Source organism: Acomys minous (genome assembly GCF_964271855.1).
Source record: "Acomys minous genome assembly, chromosome: 3".
Taxonomy (NCBI): Eukaryota; Metazoa; Chordata; class Mammalia; order Rodentia; family Muridae; genus Acomys; species Acomys minous.
The window spans coordinates 16,621,673-16,630,712 of NC_140485.1; positions in this window are offsets into that span (position 1 = coordinate 16,621,673).

Here is a 9,040-nt window from a genome sequence, read left to right on the forward strand (position 1 = left end):
TTCTCCAGCACCATGTCTGCTGTGTGCCACCATACGTCCCTCCATGATAATGGATTAGCCCTCTGATCTATAAGCCAGCCCCAGTGAAATGTTTCCATACAAGAGTTGCCATGGTCAGGGCTGGAGAGATGGCTCAGAGGTTAAGAGCACCGTCTGCTCTTCCAGAGGTCCTGAGTTCAATTCCCAGCAACCACATGGTGGCTTACAACCACCTATAATGTGATCTGATGCCCTCTTCTGGCATGCGGGAGTACATGCAGGCAGAGCACTGTATACATAATAAATAAATAGATAAATAAATAAATCTTTTAAAAAATGTTGCCATGGTCATGGGGTCTCTTCATAGCAATGGAAACTCTAATTAAAACACATGAAATTTACATTGTTTTTTTTTTCTTCAACTTCTGTGAAAGAGTTGAGTTGGAGTTTTGATGGAAATTGCATTGAATTTATAGACTGCTTTTGGTAGAATGGCCATTTTCAAGATATTAATCCTGCCAATCCATGAGTGTGGGAGACAGAAGCAGGCAGATTTCTGTGAGTTTGAGGCCAGCCTGGTCTACAGAGCTAGTTCCACAACAGCCAAGGCTATGCAAAGAAACTTTGTCTCAAAAAAACGGGAAAAAAATTTATGTATATGAGTGTTTAGGCTGCATGTATGTGTACGTACACGATGTGGGTACCTGGTGCCTGTGGAAGTCAGAAGATGATATCAGAGTCCTGAAACTAGAGTTACACCCACTCTGTGGGTGCTGGGAACCGAACCTGGGTTAACTGCTGAGCCATCTCTCCAGCCCTTGTCCTCACAGGTATTTTTGAAGTAGTTACATTGTTGTTTCCTCGATTTCTTTCCTGGCGTGTTTGTTGTTTGTGTGTAAGGAGGCTGCTGGTATTTATGTGATGACTTTGCATCCTGTTACTACTTTGCTGAATTTATTTATGGGCTGCAGTTTTCTGGCAGAGACTTTACAGTCCTTTATGTATAGACCTATAACACTGTGACTTCTTTTCCTATTTGTATCCTTTTCTTTTTGGCTTTTCATGTATCCCTGGCTGTCCTGGCCTCGCTTTGTAGACCAGGCTGGCTTCGAACTCACAGACATCCGCCTGCCTCTGCCTCCTGAGTGCAGGATTATAGGCGTGCGCCACCACCGCCCGGCTTTGTATCCTTGTCTACTGCTGTAGCTAAGACTTCAAGCACTATATTGAACAAGAGTGGGCATCCTTGTCTTCTGATTCTAGTGGAAATGCTCTGAGCTTTTCTCCAGTTAGGATGAAGTTGGCTATGGGTTGTAGATTGGCTTTGTTACGGCCAGTATGTTCCCCTGTGTCCTTATTATCGTCAGGGCTTTCATAATGAATGGATGTTGAATTTTTCCAAAGGATTCTTCTGCATCTAATGAGGTGAACATGAGAGTTTTGTCTTTACTCTGTTTATGTAGTGGGTTATTGATTTATGTATATCGAACCATACCTGCATATGGTTGTTTGGATGAGAACGGCCCCCATAGGTTCATATATTTGAATGTATAGTCCCTCGTTGGTGAAATGTTTAGAAAGATTAGTAGGTTTGTTGTTGTTGGAGGAGGTGTGTCCCTGGGGGTGAGGTTTCGAAAGCCTACCCCAGGCCCAGTGTCTTTCTCTCTGCCTGCTGCCTGTGGATGAGGATGTAAATCTCTCAGCTACTTCTCCAGCACCATGCCTGCCTGTGTGCCGCCATGCTTCCTGTCACGATGATACTGGACTAACCCTTGGAAGCTGTAAGCCAGCCCAGGTGTTTTCCTTGGTTGTTCTGTAAGGTTGCCTTGGCCACGGTGTCTCTTTACAACAGCACACTGCATCTCCGGGATAAAGCTAAGTTGATCATGATGGATAATTTTTTTGATGTGCTCTTGAATTCAGTTTGCAAGGACTGAGAACGTATATATGTTCCCCAGTGATAGCAGCCTATAACTTCCTTTCTTTGCTTGAGTATATATCTGTTTCTGATATCATGGTTATATTTTCTTCATAAAAGAAATTTGGAGTGTTCATTTTTCTGCTTTGCAGAATAGATAGTTTGAAAAGTATTGGTAGAATTCTGCACCCTGAGCTTCCCCCCCCTCCCCGGGGGCAGGCTGGGAGCTGTATAATTACTGCTTCTAGTTAATTGGGTGTTATGGGTCTATTTATAATGTTTACTTTATCTTTATTTGACTTTGGTGGGTTGTATATATCTAGAAATTAGTCCATTTTAAAGTTTTTTTTTAGTTTTGTGAAAGATTTTTAAAGTATGCTCTTATGGATTCTCTGAATTTCCTCAGTGTCTGTTGTAATGTCTCCCTCTTTGTCTTTAATTTTGTTGGGGATTTTCTTTGTTTTGGTTAGTTTGGCTAAAGGTTTATCAGTATTGTTAATCTTTTCAATGTACCTTTTTGCCTCATTAAGTTTTTTTTTATTTTATTGTTCCTATTTCATTAATTTCAGTGCTGATTTTGACTATCTTTTCATGCCTTTTATTGTTCTTGTTTTTCTAGGGCTTTCAGGTGCAGTGTTGAACTATTAATTTGAGAACTCTCACTTTTTTGTTTGTTTGGTTTTTTGTTTTTGTTTGTTTGTTTGTTTGTTTTTGTTTTTTGAGATAAGGTCTCTCTATGTAGCCCTAGCTATAGAAAACTCACACTCACTATTTAGACCAGGCTGACCTCTACCTCACAGAGATCTGCCTGCCTCTGACTCCCAAGTTCTTGCCTTAAAGGTGTGTGCTACCATGACTGGCCTGAGGTCGCTCACATTTTTTGATGTAGGCACTTAGTACTGTAAACTTTCCTCTTACTGCTGTCTTTATTGTGTCCCGCTGGAGTATGTCATAGTTTTATTTTCATTCAGACTTAGGAATTTTTAAATCTCCTTCCTGATTTCTTCCTTTATGCAGTTGTGGTATGTTGTTTACCTTTCATGCACTTGAGTACTTTCTATCTTTTTTGTTTTTGTTGATATCCAGCTTTAATCCATAGTGGTCAGATAGGAGGCCAGATGTGATCTCAGTTTTCCTATATTTGTTAAGAGGTGCTTTGTAGCTGAGAATGGTGGTGCACGCCTTTAATCCCAGCACTCAGAGGCAGAGGCAGGCGGATCGCTGTGAGTTCGAGGCCAGCCTGGTCTACAAAGTGAGTCTGGGACAGTCAAGGCTACACAGAGAAACCCTGTCTCAAAAAACTATAAAAACAAAACAAAGAGGTGCTTTGTGTCCTAATATGTAGTATATTTTGGAGCAAGTCTCATGAGCTGCTGAGAAGTACAAATATTCTTTAGTAATTGGGTAAAATAATCTGTAGATACGTTAGGCGCGCTTGACTTATGACGTCATTTCGCTCCAGTTTCTCTGTTTAGCTTCTTTCCACATGGCGTTGCCTGTTGGTGAGGGTGGGGCGTGGAAGTCACTCACTGTCACTGGTTTTGTGCAGATATATCATAAGTGTAATAGTGTTTCTTTTATGAAGTCAGGTGTTCCTACATGAGTGCATGTGTTTTTAGGATTCTAATTTCCCACTGGTAGCTTTTTCCATTAATGAGGATCAATGAGGGCATCTGGTTACGTTTGGCTTGAAGTCTATTTTGTCAGATATTAGAATAGCTACACCTGCTTGCTTCCTGGTCCCATTTTCTTGGCATACTTTTCCCCAGTCTCTTATTTTTCCATCCTTTTATCCTAAGGTAGTGTCTGCTGTTGGTCCTGAGATGTGTTTCATGAAGGCAGAAAAGGGATAAATCCTGTCTTCTGACATAATCTGTTAGTCTGTGTCTCTTTATTGGTGGCTGAAACCATGGATATTAAGAGTTACTGGGGCTGGTCAGATGTCTCAGTGGCTAAAAGCACTGGCTATTCTTCCAGAGGATGAATGTTTGATTCCCAGCATCCGTACCTGCCCTCACCATGGTCTGCATGACCAGTTCCAGGGTATTTGATGCCATCTTCTGGCCTTCATGGGTACTTCATGGATGTGGTACACAACCGTAAGTGCAGGCAAAACGTATTATTAAAGAATATGTATTAATTGCTGTCATTGTGTTGCTTTTGTGGTGCTCTATTAGACATCTTTTTATTCAGTGTTCTGGAATTGTTTTTTACTTGTGTATTTTGGGAGTGTGTATGTGCGTGTGTGTGTGTGTGTGTGTGTGTGTGTGTGTGTGTGTGTGTGTGGTTTGTTTTTTGTTTTTTTTTTTTTTTCCGGGCTAAATATTCCTTTCTGTATCTTTTGTAGAGCTGACTTACTGGTCAAGAATTTCTTTTTTTCTTTCTTCCTCTCTCTCTTTCTTTCTTTTTTGTTTGTTTTGTTTTTGTTTTTCGAGACAGGGTTTCTCTGTGTAGGCCTGGCTGTCCTAGACTTACTTTGTAAACTAGGCTGGTCTTGAATTCACAGAGATCTGCCTGCCTCTGGCTCCTGAAGGCGTGGGCCACCTCACCTGGCTTGGTCAGGAATTTCTTTTTGTTTTTTTTTTTAAGATTTATTTATTTATTAATATGCATACAGTTCTCTACCTGCAGGCCAGAGGAGGGCATCAGATCACTTTACAGGTGGTTGTGAGCCACCATGTGGTTGCTGGGAATTGAACTCAGAATCTCTGGAAGAGCAGTCAGTGCTCTTAACCTCTGAGCCGTCTCTCCAGCCCCTGGTCAAGAATTTCTTAAACTTGCTTTTCAGCATGGACATTTTTTCCTTTTTCCTCCAATTATGACTGACAGTTTTACTGAGTATAATACTCTGGTTGGCATCTGTGGTCTTTTGTAATATATAGAACATTGGCTCAATCCCTTCTGGCTTTCATGGTCTCCACTGAAAAATGTGATTCTGACGGACTTGCATTTATATGTGATTTGATCCTTTTCTCTTGCTGCTTTCAATATCTTTTGTTCTGGAATTCAGTGTTCTGACTATGATGTGGGGTGTTTTGTTTTTGTTTTTGTTTGTTTTGTTTTTTTTAATCTTGATAGGCATCTCTTTCCTTAGATTAGGGAAGTTTTCTCCTATGATTTTGTTGTTGTTGTTGTTGTTGTTGAAAAGATTTTCTCTGCTCCTGACTTGGGTCTTTTCCTTTTTGAAACCCATTATTCATAAGTTTTTTTCTTTTTGTTTAGGGTTTTTTGTTTGTTTGTTTTTTCCAAGACAAGGTTTCTCTATGTAGCCTTGGCTGTCCTGGACTCACTTTGTAGACCAGGCTGGCCTCGAACTCACAAAGATCCTCCTGCCTCTGCCTCCCAAGTGCTGGGATTATAGGCATGCACCACCACTGCCCGGCAGGTTTTGTCTTTTATAGTTAGTACTTAAGAATTTCTGTGTTGGGGGCTGGAGAGATGGCTCAGTGGTTAAGAGCACTGATTGCTCTTCCTAGAGGTCCTGAGTTCAATTCCCAGCAACCACATGGTGGCTCACAACCATCTATAATGTGATCTGATGCCCTCTTCCGGCATGCAGGTGTACATGCAGGCAGAGCAATGTATACATAATAAATAAATAAATCTTTTTTTAAAAAAAAGAATTCCTGTTTGTTCTATTCTTGGGATTTTTCAGATTTGACTTTTTGGGGGAGGGGGGTCGGGAATGGGTGCTCCAATTCTTGCACTTGTTTTCAAGGCCTGCTGTTCTCTCTTCTGTTCTGTCCAATCTGTTGATAAGAATTTCCTCTGAACATTTTATATGAATCCCTAGGTTAATACTTCCACATTGTAGTCTACCACCGAAGGAAGTAAGGATAGGAACTCAAACAGGGCAGGAACCTGGAGGCAGGAGCTGATGCAGAGGCCATGGAGGGGTGCTGCTCACTGGCTTACTCTTCACTGCTTGCTCGGTCTGCTTTCTTGTAGAACCCAGGACCACCAGGCCAGGCATGGCCCTACCCACAGTGGGCTGGGCCCTCCCCCATTCATCACTAATTAAGAAAATCCATTACAGCCAGATCTTATGGGGGGCGTTTTCTCAATTGAGGTTCCTTCCTGATGACTCTTGCTTGTGTCAAGTCGACATAAAACCAGCCAGCACTTCATCCTTGTTCCGTTTTCTCTGTATGGTTCCAATGTCGGCATATGTGCTGCCAAGTAAGCACATCTTTTTGACTTTTAAAGAGATTTTCTTTATTAAATTTTGTTTTTATATAATGTACTTTTCCATTGTTTCCGTGTTTCCATTATTACTGTGTTTTGCCTCTTTGTTCTAACATCCCCTTGAGTTGCTTTTCTCAGCAGGGGACCACTACCACGAGGGTACTAATTTTTGATGTGGATCCTGTTTGTTTATGTTTATATTGTTTGTGATGGGACCTAAGAAGCTGAAGCTAGAGCATTGGTATTGTTTATTTTATTTTATTTTTATGGAATCTCGTCTCCCTGCTTGTTGAGTGGAGCTGTTTCCCGCTATTCTAACTTGTCACATGGTCTAAGGCTTCAGTTTCAGTTTTACACTCAATCTTCAGGAGTCTGGGGAGGTGCTCAGGAGTTTTCCTCATGTTATTAATGAGTGCTGGAGGGATTTTCCACAAGAACTTGGGATCTCCTACATAGAGAGGAGGGTGGGGCAGGTGCTCCTCGAGGCCAGTGGCAGAGGTGGGTGGAGTTGCTGGAGTGTGCACTAGGGGGCGCAGGGCCAAGTGTGCCCTGCTGGGTGTGGGGGGTGGTTAGGGGTGAGCGTTGTACCGCCCTACCTGTATGCAGAAAGAGCTACAGAAAGGCAGGCAGAGCTCATGGTCTTTGGCAGGTTAGTTATAGTTTTCATGCATGTATAAATTGCATGTTTAGCATATTTTACCCTCATTACATAACCATCTGTTTTTCATCCCTTCCCCTCCCATGAATTCCCTAAGCCCCCTAAACAGTTTTTGTTTTTAAAAATATTTATTTATGGGCTGGAGAGATGGCTCAGTGGTTAAGAGCACTGACTGCTCTTGCAGAGGTCCTGAGTTCAATTCCCAGCACCACATGGTGGCTCCCAACCATCTATAATGTGATCGGATGCATACTGTATACATAATAAATAAAATTTTAAAAATTGAATCTGTCTGAAAAAAAAAAGAAAAAAATATTTATTTATTTTTTGAACCCCTACCAAGGTCTATCCAATGGACAGGACATCCTCCACAGTTAAGTAGAGGGTAGGGACTGACTTTCATATGAACTCTGGTGCCCCATACTTGACTCATCTCTTTTATGGGGAGGCCTGGTGGCACTCAGAGGAAGGATAGCAGGCTACCAAGAAGAGACTTTATACCCTATGAACATATACAGGGGGAGGAGGTCCTCCTCAGTCACAGTCATAGGGGGAGGGGAGTAGGGGGAAAGCAGGGGGAAGGGAGGAATGGGAGAATACAAGGGATGGGATAACAATTGAAAATGTTATAAAAAATGTGATAAAAAAATGAAAGTTAAAAAATATTTATTTTATGTGTGTGTGTGTGTGTGTGTGTGTGTGTGTGTGTGTGTGTGTGTGAGTTAATGTGCATGCACCAAATGTATGGGTGCGTGGGAGGCCAGAGGCCATTGGATCCCACGGAACTAGAGATAAGGATGCTTGTGAGACGTGCTGAGGACTGAACTGAGGTCCTGCAGGAACAGTAAGTGAATGGCTGAGCATTGATCACACTCTTTCCCAAGACGGTCTTACTTATGCTTTCATGTCACATTACACACAGGATTACGTATTGTCTATTTATGGATCTAGGAACCATGAGTGAGAAAAAAACACACCGACTTTCTCAACAGGCTTAATTTACTTGTTATTTTTTTTTAATTTTTTATTAATTTATTCCTGTTACATCTCAATGGTTATCCCATCCCTTGTATCCTCCCATTCTTCCCTCCCTCCCATTTTCCCCTTATTCCCCTCCCCTATGACTGTTCCTGAGGGAGATTACCTCCCCCTGTATATGCTCAGAGGGTATCAAGTCCCTTCTTGGTAACCTGCTGTCCTTCCTCTGAGTGCCACCAGGTCTCCCCCTCCAGGGGACATGGTCAAATATGAGGCACCAGAGTTCGTGTGAAAGTCATTCCCCACTCTCCACTCAGCTGTGGAGAATGTTCTGTCCGTTGGTTAGATCTGGGTAGGGGTTTAAAGTTTACCGCCTGTATTATTATCTCCAATCACGTTCACTTTCCAGCAGGTGGCGTGACTTCATTTTTATGGCTGAAAAACATTCTATTGTGCATAATACCACACTTTACTATCTTTTTAGTCAAGGTTCTCTAGAGAAATAGGACCTATAGAATCTCTCTCTACGTGTGTGTGTGTGTGTGTGTGTGTGTGTGTGTGTGTGTGTGGTGTGTGTGTGTTTTGTGTGTGTGTGTGTGTGTGTGTGTGTGTGTGTGTGTGTGTGTGTAGAATTTATTAGAATGACGCCCATGCTGTGATCCAGCTAATCCAGCAATGGGTGGCTATGAACAGAAGATCCAAGAATCCAGTCCACGAGGTTTCTCAGTCCACGAGGTTGGCTGGCTCAGCTGGTCTTCAGTGTACACCAGAATCCCAAAGAAGTAGGCTCTAGTGCCAGTGAGGGGATGGACTTGCTGGCAGGGTGAGAGCTAACAGGCAAAGAGCAAAACCTTCCCTCTTCCCTGTCCTCATACAGGCTTCCAGCAGAAGGTGTGGCCTCGGTCAAGGGTGTGTCTCCTCACCTCAGAGGACCAGACTAGACTAGAAGTGGATTCACCAACTTCCAAATAAGAAAAACAAACACACAACAACAACAAACCTCACAGGTGCACTCTCCATTTCTGGATTGTAGTTCATGCCAGATGCAGTCAACTTGACAACCAAGAGTATCCATATACTATCCCTCTGTTGTTGGACACCTCTGTTGGTTTTATGACTTAGCTATTGTGAATAGTGAACGCGGATGTGCATATATCTCTATGGTGTGTTCACTAGCAGTCCTTTGGCCAAATAATCAGAAGTGGTGCAGATGGTCATATGGTATATTAGTCAGGGTTCTCTAGAGGAACAGAAAGTGTAGAATGAATCTACCTATCAGTCAGTCAGTCTGTCTGTCTGTCTGTCTGTCTGTCAGGCTATCA